This window comes from Lactuca saligna, chromosome 5, assembly GCF_052625555.1.
Source record: "Lactuca saligna cultivar CGN05327 chromosome 5, ASM5262555v1, whole genome shotgun sequence".
Taxonomy (NCBI): domain Eukaryota; kingdom Viridiplantae; phylum Streptophyta; class Magnoliopsida; order Asterales; family Asteraceae; genus Lactuca; species Lactuca saligna.
The window spans coordinates 131753449-131770604 of record NC_136421.1 but is presented as its reverse complement, the minus strand read 5'-3'; positions in this window follow the sequence as shown (position 1 = coordinate 131770604).

The following is a 17156-nucleotide window of genomic DNA, read 5'->3' as shown; positions in this document are numbered from 1 at the left end:
AACTCACCCATGTTAGGACTTGGCGAGTCAATGCCCTGACTCGGCGAGTCCAAGGCAATCTTCATAGCTCAAGAACAGACTCGGCGAGTTGTTCATACAACTCGGCGAGTCTTAGCATAAAGTGTTCATCGGATGAAGATGAACTCGACGAGTTGTTCATACAACTCGGCGAGTAGGATGAAGGTGTTGAATGACAGTTAGAAGGTGAACTCGTCGAGTCATAGCCCGACTCGACGAGTAGAACCAGGGACCCAAGACATCAGTTTGCTAGGGACTCGGCGAGTGGTGATCCACTCGGCGAGTCGGGTCAACTGAAAAATTGACTCCAGTTTTGGTTGAGAGCTAATCCAGGGGTAAAATGGTCATTTTACCTAAAGGACAGTTAGCAGTGTTTGATTGAGTATGTCGTGGAAATTGCAGCCGGAGGACCCCCGGAGCAGCAGCAACCAGTTAGTTCCCGATCAGTTCAGCAACTACTTTGAGGTGAGTTACCTTCCAGTAGCAGTGGGTCTAAGGCCACAATGCCGACCCACCAGTAGGAGATGTGTGATAGATGATTGTCTTTGTGATATCATCTAAGTTTGCTATTACCTGACATGTTATATGCTAGCATGATATATTGTATATGATAGTAGTAGAGTTGGTTGTTAGGACCGAAGGGTAGTCAGACACCCCAGATACGTCTGACAGTATGTGATGATATGTATGCATGCTGGCTTGTTACGTTATATGTGATCATAGTAGTAGGGGGGGTGAAATAGTCCCCGAGGATCGGTTGTTAGGACCGATGGGTAGGTCAGCACCCCAGAATGGCTTGACATGGGTAGGTCGGCACCCCAGAATGGTCGTACCGGGTAGTCAGGCACCCCAGAATAGCCTGGCAGTATGTATGTTATGTGTTTGTATGGTATGCGGTACGTTGGGGGAACTCACTAAGCTTTGTGCTTACATTTACAGTTTTGTTTTCAGGTACCTCTGCATCGAAGGGGAAGGAGCCGGCGCGGTAGCGGCACGTCATACACACACTCTTCGGGTTCCGCATTTATGAGATTTACTGGGATTGTACTCTGATATTTTGATGGAATGTACGGTTTGGCTTTTGAGAACATGGTTGCAAAGTGTTATGGTGTGAACAAACAATGTTTTTATTTATTAATGTTTTCTAAAGTAATATCTTAAAAATGAAATTTTCGGACGTAAAAATTGGGTCGTTACAATGATGTCAAAAAGAAATTAAACTAACACCGCAACGTCCCTTCTTCAAAAGTAGTAGTTTACCAGTATTACTGAATCCCTGAGAAATACAAGTAGTTTTGAAAGAGTAGGTCAGCATTTAAGTTGGTGAGTTCAATTGTATTTAGTGACAATGTTTGTATGAAATAGAATGAAAATGGTTTGTACATGTTTAAATGTTCCTAGAAAATCCCATATTTTCTACTATAGAAGATGCTAGTTTAATTGTTCCAAAATTGTGATGCAATAGTGCTTTTTCATGTCTAAAATAGTAGGTTTATGTATAAATTGTTAAGGCATTTGAAAAACCCCGTAAATCAATGTGTTTTTAATACTCCATGTGAGTCTTACAACCATACTATTTGACCAAGATGCCTATAACAATGCTCTTCAGGCGTTGGAAAGTTATGACGTTTGTCACCCCAGGCCTGCCGCCTAACTGTAGCTAACAGCTTAGGTGTGGGATTTTCAATCCTATAAAGATCTATACACAAGTATCACACTCCCCCTACAAGGGATTATGTTATATAATACAAGACTTAAAATGCATACTCGAAAGTACGTGAAATGCCTCACAAAACTTAGTATAAAACAAATTTACGTATGAAAATGTCATTTGTTCCTGTATATGAAAGTATCTCTTTGATATAGTGTTTCTAGTATGTAAATGTTCATAATTTTCTCATAAACTACACCTATTATAGTTTTTCAAAGTGTGTGTTTCGTTCGTATAGTAAATCCTAGTGTAATGCTCACTTGTTATGTAAAGTATAACATTTAAAGTGACATAAATGATCACATATACTTAAAGTATATATAACGTGTTTGATATATATATATATATATATACATATATATATATATATATATATATATATATATATATATATATATATATATATATATATATATAAACATCTCTTATTTCCAAAAGACAAGATGTTTTCATGGATATATATATTGCATACGAAAGTTCCTATGTAGTAGTTATGAATCACATATGATTCACTTGATAAAAGAGTATATAGTGAAACTTTATGTTACACACGATAATAACCGTGTGTTTACTTGTATTCACCCCCTTAAAAGTGTATAAAAAGCATTGATAAAACATTCGAAAGTGTAGTTTATAGGGGTATGAAGTCACTTGGTTAATTGAAGAATGTGAGATGAAAATTGAGCAGAACTTCGGCTTGTGAAAGTCAATTTTCTTAGGATTCTCAGGAATCTCGGGAGTAAAGAACCTTTACTCAGAACTTGAGTGTGAAAACCGGGGCTTTAGGAGGGCTTCGGGAGCTTAACCGCAGAGTTTCGGCATGACAGATAGAAGAATGGAGCACCTAAACCCAACACCCCAAGAGTTCTATTTATAGGGGTATATTTTGGGTGCCACATCGTGGAAAAGGGTGTGCCATGTCGTGGTGAGTCATCTAGGTAAGACTTTTAGCCGATGGTCCTATTCTATATCAAAATTTGGGATTCGACAAGCACTACTTGCGATGTGGATTGCGCTTGGAGCTTGACTCCGCATCCGATTGCTTTTCTTCCATAAGACGCCTATCGAAGGCGGCTTGTTGTTCCCTCATCTCGGAGAAGGCTGCAATCATTTGTGCTTGGAACGTGTCGGTTTGGAGTTGGGCATTATCCTGTGCTCTGTCCAGTCGATGGATTTCGGAAGTGTGAACCTGAACTTCCATGTTGACTTCACGAATCCGGCTAGATTGAACCCCAGATTGATAGGACTGGTTGGCTAGGTTGCCCACCATGACTGGGAGTGCTCGATTGGCTAAACCTCTGCTGCGGACATCGTAGAAGTCTCGACACATGCTGTAGGGAGGATGTATCCCTTGTTGCTGGCTCCAATGGTGGAGGTGACTTCCCCAAACGGGAGTCGGTCCCTAGAACTTTCTCCTAATAGAGGGAGGTTGAGCGGCTGGAGGGTTGATTACCTCTAGTTCTGAGTCTGTCCCAGAGTCATCCCCTTCATCCAACTCGATAGGTTCTTCATCCTCTTCGGGATCTTCTTCGACCCATCCCCCGTTACCTTGGTTGAGATAGTAGGGGTCTCCGTGTGGAATGAATCCAACCATTTGACTATACGAGAATAGGGTTATAGGAATTGAACAAAACTTGAAACATGTAAAACTAAGCATGTCGATTAAACTAGTGTATGTACCAAATACTCCATAATATTTAAATTTATATCTTTGATACTAGTGTTTATTTTGGTAAGTTTTGACTTGTTGCTCACTATGACTATTTCTCATCATACGTTAGTCCAATCTCAGATAAATATAGTTGATCAGGCTATATTCATCCCAAATCCGATTACATATTTCAACGCCTAACCATAGTGTCCAACTTGTTTTGATAATTCTTGAATAGTTCTAACCATGAAAATATATTGTTGCATGCGTGTATTTGTGCTTATACGACCCAAAATAATCTAGATTAAATAAAACAAGGCTATTGGTGTAAAAACGCTTTGTCATAGAGTTTTAGTCCCTTATGCATTTATATTTTGTATATCTTATGTTGTTGGATATACTTAGTTCAATATAAACAATGCTCTGATACCAATCTGTCACACCCCCAAACCAGAACGACGGAATCGTTCGAGGGTGGATGACTTCATGTAGTATCGAAACAGTTGAATACATAGTAAAGAAAGTAATACGACCATCATATATATAATTTGAAAGTTTACATTGTAGAAAGTACTTGTTTCAAAAGAAATTACAATATGATGTCAAAATGAAATTAAACTAACGCCGCAACATCCCTTCTTCAAAAGTAGTAGTTTACCAGTATTACTGAATCCCTGAGAAATACAAGTACTTTTGAAAGAGTAGGTCAACATTTAAGTTGGTGAGTTCATAAGTATTTAGTGACAATGTTTGTATGAAATAGAATGAAAATGGTTTGTACTTGTTTAAATGTTCCTAGAAAATCCCATATTTTCTACTATAGAAGATGCTAGTTTAATTGTTCCAAAATTGTGATGCAATAGTGCTTTTTCATGTCTAAAATAGTAGGTTTATGTATAAATCGTTAAGGCATTTGAAAAACCCCGTAAATCAATGTGTTTTTAATACTCCATGTGAGTCTTACAACCATACTATTTGACCAGGATGCCTATAACAATGCTCTTCAGGCATTGGAAAGTTATGACGTTTGTCACCCCAGGCCTGCCGCCTAACTGTAGCTAACAGCTTAGGTGTGGGATTGTCAATCCCGTATAGATCTATACACGAGTATCACACTCCCCCTACATGGGATTATGTTATATAATACAAGACTTAAAATGCATACTCGAAAGTACGTGAAATGCCTCACAAAACTTAGTATAAAACAAATTTACGTATGAAAATGTCATTTGTTCCTGTATATGAAAGTATCTCTTTGATATAGTGTTTCTAGTATGTAAATTTTCATGATTTTCTCATAAACTACACCTATTATAGTGTTTCAAAGTATGTGTTTCGTTCGTATAGTAAATCCTAGTGTAATGCTCACTTGTTATGTAAAGTATAACGTGACATAAATGATCACATATACTTAAAGTATATATAAAGTGTTTGATATATATATATATATATATATATATATATATATATATATATATATATATATATATATATATATATATATATATATATAAACATCTCTTATTTCCAAAAGACAAGATGTTTTCATGGATATATATATATATATATATATATATATATATATATATATATATATATATATATATATATTGCATACGAAAGTTCCTATGTAGTAGTTATGAATCACATATGATTCACTTGATAAAAGAGTATATAGTGAAACTTTATGTTACACATGATAATAACCGTGTGTTTACTTGTATTCACCCCCCTTAAAAGTGTATAAAAATCATTGATAAAACATTCGAAAGTGTAGTTTATAGGGGTATGAAGTCACTTGGTTGATTGAAGAAAGTGAGATGAAAATTGAGCAGAACTTCGGCTTGTGAAAGTCAATTTTCTTAGGATTCTCAGGAATCTCGGGAGTAAAGAACCTTTATTCAGAACTTGAGTGTGAAAACCGGGGCTTCAGGAGGGCTTCGGGAGCTTAACCGCAGAGTTCCGGCATGACAGATAGAAGAATGGAGCACCTAAATCTGACACCCCAAGAGTTCTATTTATAGGGGTAGATTTTGGGTGCCACATCGTGGAAAAGGGTGTGCCATGTCGTGGTGAGTCATCTTATCCTCTTATATTGATTGGACGCCCTCAGTCACTTGCCGGGTCGCGGAAAACTGTGCCACATCGTGGCAGACTTGATAGCCTCAGATTTTGGACCTCGAACTTGTAAAATCCGTAACTTTCGCGTATGAGGTCCGTTTTTGACGTTCTTTATATGCACGCGTAGCTGAAAATATGCTCTACAACTCTCGTTTAGACTTCATCGGCAAATTTTGAGTTTATTTTTAATTATTTATTTTTAACGGGCTGGGACACGAAAAGTCCGTTAAAAATCCATAACTTCTTCATCCGATGTCCGTTTTCATCAGAATTTTCACCGTTGCGCTACTATTGTTGAGACCTTCGATTCTCATTTAGGTTGTTTTGGCCCAAAGTCTCTTGATCTCTATTTCGTGTTTTTAGCTGTCTACTACTATATCCGGATCTTGGAAAAATCATAACTTCCTCATACGAAATCAGATTTGGACGTTTTTTTTACACACGTTTACGATTTAATGATATCTACAACTTTAATTTAGATACTTAAGGCTAAAGACTATTGTATTAAAACTTCACATTTTTCGTTAATCGGTGTTGTCGGTTTTGTCGGAAATCTTAGAATGGTCATAACTTCTTCGTTATAACTCGGATTTTAGTGTTCTTAGTATTTCTGTAAACCTTGACACAATATCTACCATAATAGATATCCCTATAGAGACTTTTGCAGATTTTATTTTTCGAAGTTAATTTCATTATATCAAAAGTGGTTACAATACTTGACTTTTTAGGTCATTACATAGAGTCGAAATATCGGGTTGTCACATCTTTTATTCTGTACAACCCCTTCACTTCAATAGGAGTCAGAACAAATATTTATTAGATTATTACTTTATGTGATTAGGTGGAGGCTAGATCGTATTTCTACCGAGTCACTTCTGCTAATTTTCAAGATTTTTGGAATAAGTTTGAGCATATTAGGTTTAACACTTTAGGAGATGTCAGGAGAGAGGATGCTCTAGAGCATTTTGTGCATCTTAGAAGTTTCAAAACTCCAAGAGTTTGGATTTTACGGCACAAATGCTATTTTTTGGACCAAAAACTCCATGGGGTATATTTTTGCATCTTAGCCATTTTTAGTCATTTGTTCCATTTTCAACTAGAGAAAAACCCGATTCTCTCCCAAGGATCTTCAATCTTTCATCCCAAATTGTAAGCACTTCTACCCTAGAGTGTTTTAAATCTTAATACATGTTGAGATATCATTGAAAATAGTCAAGAATCACAAGAAAAAGGAGTTTACAGCCCAAGATCTTCTTGGACCGTAAACCCTAATTTGGGTGCCAAAGTGCTCCCAACTCTTCCCTTATGCTTAGAAACAAGTATGGAACCCTTCCTTGATGGTTTTAGCACATGAAAAGCACCATAAAACCCCCTTGAATATGGGTTTATAGTTTGGGGATCTCCTAAAACCGTAAACACCCCAAAGTGTGTTATGATGCCTCATATTCCTTCCTTATGCCTAGAAAGTAGCCTAAACTTTTACCTTGAAGTGTTTAGGACTTGAAAACATCAGAATACCATGGTCAATAGGAGTCTACGATAGAAAACACGTGGAGAAATGGTCCATGGGCCGTAAACTCCATTTAGGAGTGAATTGTTGCCCTAATCACTTCCTAAGGCTTAGACTTGGACTTAGGATGCTTCAAAATGACTTCTAGGACTTCAAATCAACAAATGGTCAAAGAATTATGAGCTTACGGCCGTAAACTAAAGGGTTTACGACCGTAAACTCAATGAGTGATGGTCATTAATGTTGGATTAGTGTCTAAGTCCATAACTATTTTGGTATGAACTTAACCCGATGGTGCATGGTCCTTTTGGGTTGCCTTCACCAAAGTAACTTGATAGCATGAATTATGGAGAGAGAGGATTAATTATGATTTATTAATATATTATGAGAATAATATATTAAAGGAGAAATCATATTGTTTAATTAATATTAGTCAAGAATTAATAAGAATTAAGTTTATGGCTAAAAGAGATTAATTAAACTTAAGGGACTAGAATTGTAATTATAAGATAATTGCAATTGGGCTATGGATTACCTTATTATATAAGGTTGGACGAATTCTATGGGGAAACCCATTAGAAATCGTCCAAGGCCTTTATGAAAGGAATCCATGGGATGCTTAGGGCTTAAGCAGTCATATTAGGGTTTCATAGTTTAAAACCCTAATAGCCTACATGTATAAATAGCACCCTTAAGCCCCAAAAACGTGGGGGAACTTGTTCTCTAGGGTTTTGGATGACTTTGGGCAACCTCCTTCTCTTCTCCTCTTCATCCTCTTGCTCTTGGTGTTTGTGAACCATTAGAGGAGTGACATTTGTGACTCTAAGCTTTCTAAAGTCATTACAAGAAGGAATTGTGATTGTTATTGCTACATAACAATCAAGGAAATATCTTAGACCCATTATTATGTTAATATCGATTATCATATGCCAGAATTAGGGTTTATAGTCTTGGATGAATTGCATGTACAATAGAGAAACCTAGATCCAAGCATTAGGGTTTGTATGAGCACATAGGATGTTCTTATGGCTAAAAGCCATCAATTAAAGTGTAAACTCATGAAAGGGGTTCTATTGAACCCTAAACTCAATGGCTTTGTCCTACAACTCTTAGATGCACTCCTTAGCACTTATGACACTTATATAAAGTATTTATCATGTCCTAGGATTTCCTAACTTTGTTAATTAGTTGTTTAAAGACTATTTGGATACATAGATGTACTATTATATGTGAACTAGGACCCTTGTGTGTGTGCAAGTCTTCACTTGACACTTAGCATCCTACGACAGTCAATACATCCAAACCACCAACTACAAGTGAGTTCATACCCCTTGAATTAACCTTTTATATGTTTTTAAATGTTTATAAATTATTTATTGGGGGGGGGGGGGGGGGATACAAGTTGAATCATGTTTAATTATTATATCAATCACATGTGATTAATAATTAACATGCAAATGGATTTCCTATACGGTAACTGTTTTACCAAACAGATTTCTTCAAATGTTATCTTAAACATTTTTATATGTTTAAAACTCTTTATTAAACGGTTTATTATACACCGTATGTTTCATTTCAACCTCTTTCACAATTGTGTTTCAAACAAAGGTTTCTTTATACTTAAACTGTTTTTATCAAACAAATACTTTCAAACCGTTTTATAAACTGACATCAAGTCGATCTTTTCTTAGATATTAATCTCTTTCAAAGGTTTTACAAAACTTCTTTTATGCTTTTTATATTGTCAAATGCATGCTCATATATGTATGGTTATATAAGTAATCTTTAAAGGACTTAGGACGGTTAACTCACTCTACTTCCTTTTCCTCGTTGGGATGTGGCTATGGGGTAACGGTTATCCGTCTAAATGTCGTCTAAATATTAGTTATATATCATGTATACATATGTAGACATAAAATATTTCCTCAGTCAGTTCAGTACCTTTAGGTAGCAAAGGTATACTTCAGGTTATACATGTACATTATTAGTAACTATTATAGGTATAGTTAGGAGATACTACCTACCATTCCAAGTACAAGGAATCACACAAAAGTCGGTTCATTCATGAGTCTATACTAATACATTACATGTTACATGAGTACGTTTACATAGATACGCTTACATGGGTACGTTTACATAGATATGCTTAAATGAGTACGTTTACATAGAAACGCTTACATGAGTACGTTTACATAGATACGCTTATATGACTACGTTTACATAGATGCACTTACATGGGTACGTTTATATAGATACTTTTACATGGATACTGTTACGTAGATATTATATGTGTAGATAATATTACATAGAATTCTCCTTCCTATCTTTATTTTGTGATACATCCACAAAATCGATGTGATAGATTGGACCTAATATCCTAGTACCAAAGGATACTTTGTGGGACTAACCATTCCTATAACCGCTGTTAGCTACAGAGGTAAATGAACATCTACGGATGTCTACGGTTGATACCATCATATGTATACTTTAAGGGACTAACTATTCCTACACCCAACTGTTAGTTACAGAGGTAAATGTACATCTACGGATGTCTTCAGTAAACACAGTTTGTTATCCTAGTACAAAAGGATAATACTTAAGTTATTTATATTATTACCTTTATCTCGTGACACATTCACATAACCGATGAGGTGAATTATATTTGAGTATCCTAGTACCTAAGGATACAATTTCTTATATTAATAATAATAGTAGTACAGTCGGGTCTTGGTAGAAGGGTACTTTCAAAACAGTCAGGTCTTGGTAGAAGGCTACTTTCAAAATGGTCAGGTCTTGGTAGAAGGCTACTTTCAAAACAGTCGGGTCTTGGTAGAAGACTAGTTTCAAAACAGTCGGGTCTTGGTAGAACACTACTTTCAAAACAGTCGGGTCTTGGTAGAAGACTACTTTCAAAACAGTTAGGTCTTGGTAGAAGACTTCTTTTATATTAATAGGGATCATAGGGATTTCTAGGGCTTTCCAAACGCTTTCAACTACTTACAAACATTTTCATACTTATACGAACTTTCTTTAAAAACAAATTTCAAGTCTTTCATTACAAGTTTTACAAATCAAAGACACATTAATAGTTATGAATTAACCAACTTTTTTCATTGATACTCGCTTTCAAAATAACTTGTATTCTTAGGTCACAAATAGACAGGTACGACGACCGGGTTTTGTGAAGACGGAGCAGTCCAGACTCATCTTATATTTTGATTATTCTTTTTATTGTTGTATATTATGAAAGAATACACTTGTAATTAAATTTATGCTATTAATGCAATGGATGATGTCGTTTCTTGTTTACTACTTTACATCATTGTGATACATTACATGACGTCCTCCGCCCCAGAATGTTTCCGCCGTTCTTGGTTTTGGGGTGCGACAACATTGATGTATGTAAATGCACCAGTAACTTGGTGTTATAAAACATATTGTTGTGTGTAATTTGGTGAGTAAGTATAAGAAATCATTTGGTCGAAGTTTATCCATTACTTTTAACCTATGTGGATAAAAGCGATAGATGTGGGCCCCTTGACGATTTAGTGATGACACCCCTAAGTGTTTGGCGAAGCCTGGAATGATTTGATTTGTTCAACTAGTAGGTCGTCATAAATCGGGAATCGGGAAACAACAGATGGACGGAGAGAATGATTATAATCCATGTCTCAGTCCATATGATATCTATAATGGAGGAATATATGGTCCCTTATCTAATGGACGCGTCATTGACTAGGTTAGAGTTTTACATCAGATTTTAAGAGCTACGATTGTTAGTCGGGTTGTGGAGTCATACTTTCAATAATAGTTATTAGACTTATCCAAGTAGGAGATTATTGGATTAGTGTCTAAGTCCATAACTACAATTGGTATGTACTTGACCCGTGAGTAGCATGGTCCATTTGGGTTGCATGGCACCAGAACAATCTGAAGGATAGATAATTGAGAAGAGGTTATTTATGGTTTGTTAATAAATTATAATTTCTAATATATTAATATGAAATCATATTATTTAATTAGTATTGATCAAGAATTAATTTGCAATTAATGTTGTGATCAAAAGATACTAACTAAACATAAGGGGTTGATTTGGTAAATCATTCATTCTTATAAAGTGGGCTTATGATCCATAGTTCATCATGTTGGGCAAAACCCATGTAGTAACCCATGCATACTCCATGGAGGTTTTAACCCATGGAGCATGAGGAATATGGAAAGTCATTAGGGTTTACATGGTGTAACCCTAGTTTGTCACACATATAAGAACCCCTCTAGCTCATGAAATAGGCACTTAAGTGGCACTAACGAGTGACTAGTGGAAACACAATAGGGCAAGCCAATTTTATGAGTGCAAGTGACATCTTCTAAAGTTCCTTCATTTGTTGGTGGTATTGTGTGATTCCATTTGAGGTGCAACACTTGGGGCACTAAGTTCTTAAAGGTCCAAGGCTTCAACTACACTAAAAGGTATGTCATCTAACTTGTATTTCATGTTTTTTTATACTCCATTGTATGCTAGTTAGGATGATGCTTTGGAATATTGAATGTATGCATGTATAATAGAGAAAACATAGATCCAAAGCATCTCGGGTTTCATTTATACCATAGGTGTGTTAGAATGCTTAAAACACTTCATAAACATGCCATTGATAGGTTCAATGTATCAAAGTATCTACGAATTTCAATTAATTTAAAACCTTAAATTCATTTTCATTTTTCATGGTGGAAATTGGTAAATAGTCATTTACCTACGTTCAAATATTTTTCAATTGGATTACGACATCCTTCTTCCAGATTGTAAATTATTGTGTAGGGTCCTAGCCTTAATATTTCATTTGGATGTTATATTAAGGACTTAAATCAACTAAAATTGAATTTCTCCCTTGTAGATGTCTAGTTTAGACAACTATGGTCTTCCTGAATCTTTTGAAAATAAGCTTTCCTCATGAAGATGATGTTCCTAGAAATCATACTTCACTTCCTTCACCTCCTCCAATAGTTCTCCCTAACCCACATATTCAAAGACTTGAAAAGTTTAAGATCACTCAAGCCCTATTGGCAAGCAAACGTGAAGATGGAAAGTCTATATGTGCTCACATCTTGGACATGAAACTGCATTATTGATAGGCTGGGAATGTTGGGTGTCGTGTTCCCAAGGAAGTTGGCTATTGACTTGGTTCTTCAATCACTTACTAAGTCATATAGTGAGTTGATTAAAGATTACTATATGATAGAATGTGACGTGACCCTTATCGATCTTACCTATTTGCTAATTGCTACCGAATCAGAAATAATTGGCCGCACTGGTAAAGCAAATTTGATTGGAAGATCTACTCCCCAAACATCCATGAACATTGACAATGGCGACATTGGAAGTCCATAAACGTCTTCTCTTCCAATTTGTAAGGAGAAAAGCTAAGTCTGAGATTCTTCTATGTGTCATTCCGAAAGATTCTGTTTCCTTCTACTGCCAAAAGAAGGGGCATTGGTTGTGAAGCTGTCGTATCTACCTGAAGGACCACAAGGATGGTAAAGTCAAAAATGTTTGACTATGCTTTAGGTAAGTCCACTGTCTTACTCTATTAAGTTCCTATTTGGATATTCTTAATACATGATGCGATAATATTGCATTTTAATGTGTTTGTAGGATTGAAGAAAAGAAATGATGCTTAAAGGAAGAGTAAGTTGAGTCTGGTTGCGAAGAGATGGATTTCGATCGCATGGTTCGATGATCAGATCTGTGAGCTGCTACTAGGAGGTATAATAGATTGCTTAGAAATATTTTGGAACATAGTTTTCATTTGTAAGTTCATTGTATGGAAAAGTTTTTCGGAATAGGATTTGTTAAGGTAATTAACTTTTTGGGTTTTTCAAATATAGGTAGTTATCTTTGTTTTGTACACATCTAGGTAACAAACTTTTTGGAACTGTTCACATATGACCATTATGACCTGCTGTAGTAGGTTACATCCAGCTACAACATGTCATAATGGTTATATGTGAACAGTTTCATCAAGTTCGTTACCTAGATGTGTACAAAAAAAATAATAATCTAAATATGAACAAAACCAAAAGTAAGAGTAAATTACATGAATTGTCCCTATGGTACAGGAGAATTTGTGCATTTGGTCCCTAACTTATTCTTTTTAACTCGGATGGTCTCTACTGTTTATTTTTGTTGCGCGCTTAGTCCCTGTCTTACTTAAAAAGACTATTATGCCCTTATTAATTTATTTTTTTAATTAATTTTCTTATTTATGTTTTTTATATGTTTAAAAAAATTAATAGATCTCATATATCTGTATCTCCTCACCGTAAATCTGAAACCATATTTGAGAAATTTAATTTGGGTCCCACCGGTCACCATCCCATCTCACATTCTCTTCAACCTCTATTTTCTTTCAATCTTTAGTGACATGAAAGTCTTCACCATCCTTTTTTTGTCCTTCAACTCTGACGAACAAACACCATAGCCCACGATCTCTTCACTTTATTGGGTTGTGGTGTTGGTTCGCTGAAGTTCAAGGACCGAAAAAGAATAGATGGTGAAGACTTCGTTGTTATTAAATATGGAAAAGAAATAAAAGTTTAGGATGATGAAAGATAGGATGGTGAGAAGATACAGATATGTGAGGTCTATTAGTTTTTTTAAACATATAAAAAAAATACATAAATAAGAAAATTACTTAAAAAAAATAAATTAATAAGGACACACTAGTCTTTTTAGGTAATACATAGACCAAACGCAACAAAACAAAACAGTAGGGACCATCCGAATTAAAAAAATAAGTTAGGGACCAAACGCATATATTCCCCCAACCCACAGGGACCATTCGTGTAATTTACTCTTACTTTTGGTTTTGTTCATATTTGGATAACTATTTTTCTTTTGTACACATCTAGGTAACGAACTTGTTGAAAGTGTTCACATGTAACCATTATGACCTACTGTAGCTGGAGGTAACCTGCTACAGTAGGTCATAATGGTCATATGTGAACAGTTTCAAAAAGTTTGTTACCTAGATGTGTACAAAAAAAAAGATAGTTACCTACATGTGAACAAACTGAAAAGTTAATTACCTTAATTAGTCTTATTCCTAAAGTTTTTCTGCAAATTTTATAAATAAAGAAAAAATTTTGTTTTATCTTATTTATATTTCCTTGCAATGGCATTTGTGAAAATTGATGTTTGTATGTTTCTATTGTTAGCAATGTTGAAATTGGATTTGATTCTATTGTTTGTGGTAGTGTCGAGATTTACCAAATAGGAAAAGATTCTCATCAATGAAGTTTCATTTGGACAAAAACTTGGAATCATGTAACTTGTATTGTATGATGAATGAGAACCTTCATCTTTGGGAAATTAAGACCAATTCCTTGTTCACGTATATATGCGAGTTAAGTGAAAGACTAAGGGATCTATTACACATCATTGTGCACTGGTCAGGATAACCACAAAGAAAAATAAGACTATTCGTTATGATTTACTAAAGTTAGTAAATATGGTTATACTTACAAGATTAAGTGTAAATCTGAATCATTGAAAAGTTTCAATGTGTAGCAGAACGAAAAAAAGGAATCAAATAGGCAGAAATATTAAAAGTTTCTCCAATCGGAAAGGAAAGGAGAATAATTTAGTATCATGTTTTATTATCATTTTAATGATTATGAAAACCATATCACAATTGATCCTCTAAGGACACCTTAGTGCATTTGTATGAATAAGAAGAGGAATCGGGAATTTTTGAAATGGTTAAATCAATTAAGGTGAGTCCTACTTTGTTCCAAAATCAAATCTTAGAGTCATATTCCAAGATTGTACATTGAGTGACATGATATTAAGAAGGTTTATAACACATTTGTAATCGATAGATGTCATGTTTTGGATAAAACAAGGACCAACTAAGACCAATCGTGTGAAGTGTTTTTCTTGATTAGAAACGACAATAACTCTTGAATATTTGTTTGTCAAGTAATGTTTATTGACAAAGAGAATCGTATACGTTTGAGGAAACATTTTCACTAAGTAGATTTTAAGGAGATAGAATTTGTGATATTTGCATTCTCAAATTCGATTATGATTACGGCATCCCTCTTCATAGTTCTAATTGTGAGAAATGGCAGAAGGTCGAAACATTTGAGACTTATGACTGTAAGTTTTGAAATTGCTTAGACACACATGTGAGCTATCTAAGGAAAGGTGTATGAGTTTGAGAAGCCTAGATAAAGTCTTATCGAAGTATCTTGTATCAGAAATATGAACTTTGGTAAGAAAAATCAACAAGTATTGATTTCTAGAAGTCCAACTTATTTCTGAGTACATGTGACAATCAATCTCAATGTGCTTTGTGCGCTCATGAAACAATAAATTCTTGGCAATCATTATCGCACTCTCGTTATCAAAATACAATGGTGTTGGCTGAGAGATGTGAACGCCCATATCTGCAAGAAGCCATCTCAACCAAACAATCTCACAAGTGGTGATAGCCATGGCTCGACACTCAGATTTTGTAGAAGATCGAGAAACAACGTCTTGTTTCTTGCTTTTCCCTAATATCAAGGAATCTCCAAGAGAAACACAATACCCAGTAGTGCACTTATGATCATAAATATCACTATCCCAATTTGCATCACTATAGGCACGTAGCTTAAGAGAGGATGTAGATGGAAATTGTCACACCCCAAAACCAAGAATGGCGGAAACGTTCCGGGGTGGAGGACGTCATGTACAATATCACAACAGTGTAAAGTAGTAAACAAGCAACAACATCATGCATTGCATTAAAAGTAAAGTTTTAATACATATGTTTTATTTCGTTGTAATAAGACACCAAAATATACAATCTGAATAAAAGACGAGTCTTGTCTGTGCTCCGTCTTCTCAAAGCCTGGCCATCGTACCTGTTTACTGGTGACCTGAGAATACAAGTTATTTTGAAAGCGAGTATCAGCCTAAAGCTGGTGAATTCATAAGTTTTTAAATGTCATTGTCTTGTTTTGGAAATCTGTTATGTATGCTATGTAAATCTTTGAATGAAACAGTTGATATAAGTATGAAAACCCTAGAAAATCCCTTATTTCCTACTAGTATGAAATGTAGTCTTCTACCAAGATTTGAATTTTTTGTAAGTAAAATGATAGTTTTTCCTTTCTATTGACTAGTACTAAAAGTACTTAGTCTAACTCCTCGCTTATGTGAATGTATCACAAAATAAAGTAAATAGGAAAATGTACTAATTTAAGTGTTATCCTTTGGTACTAGGACTAACACGACATCATGGTAAGCGAAATGTATAACCTAATGAACATCCGAATATTGTCCAATTGACCTCTGTAGCAGCAGTAGGGGGTAGGAAGGGTTAGTCCCGTAATCGATATTCCTAATATAAGTATTAACCGTAGGCATCCGTAGATGTTCATCAAACTTTGTAGCAAACAGTAGGCCCGAGGAATGGTTAGTCCCATAACTGTATTCTAATATAAGTAATAGTCGTAGGCATCCATAGATGTTCATCAACCACTGGTGCTAATCAGCTAGGATTCAGAACGGTTAGTCCCATCTAGATATCTTGTTGAACTGGGATAAACAGGACAATTTACACAGAAGGTACTAATAAATCATCCTCGTGAATCGAGATACAAGTATTCATGTAAAGTATTCATGTAAGGTATTCATGTATCATGTAAGCATATGTAAACGTACTCATGTATCATGTAAGCATATGTAAACATACTCATGTATCATGTAAGCATATATAAATGTACTCGTGTATCATGTAATGTACTGGTATAGACTCATGAATGAACTGACTCTTGTGTGATTCCTTGTAATAGGAATACTGTTTTGTATCTTTTAACTATCCCTATGATAACTAACTGGAAGGTAATTGGTTGTTCAAGTTGGTTTATACACCCTTGCTACACAAGAGTGTGTGAAGCTGAATGAAGGATGAAAACTATAACCTCAATACATATATAAGAACATATGTGTATAAGTATAGTTTTGTTCAAGAAGGTAAAAATGGTTTTGTAAGACATCTAAGAGTCTTGAACAATAATAAAGAGTGACTTGATGTCATTTTAAATAAACATTTCAAAACTAATACATTTAATAACAAAGTATTTTTAAGATAGAAAACCAT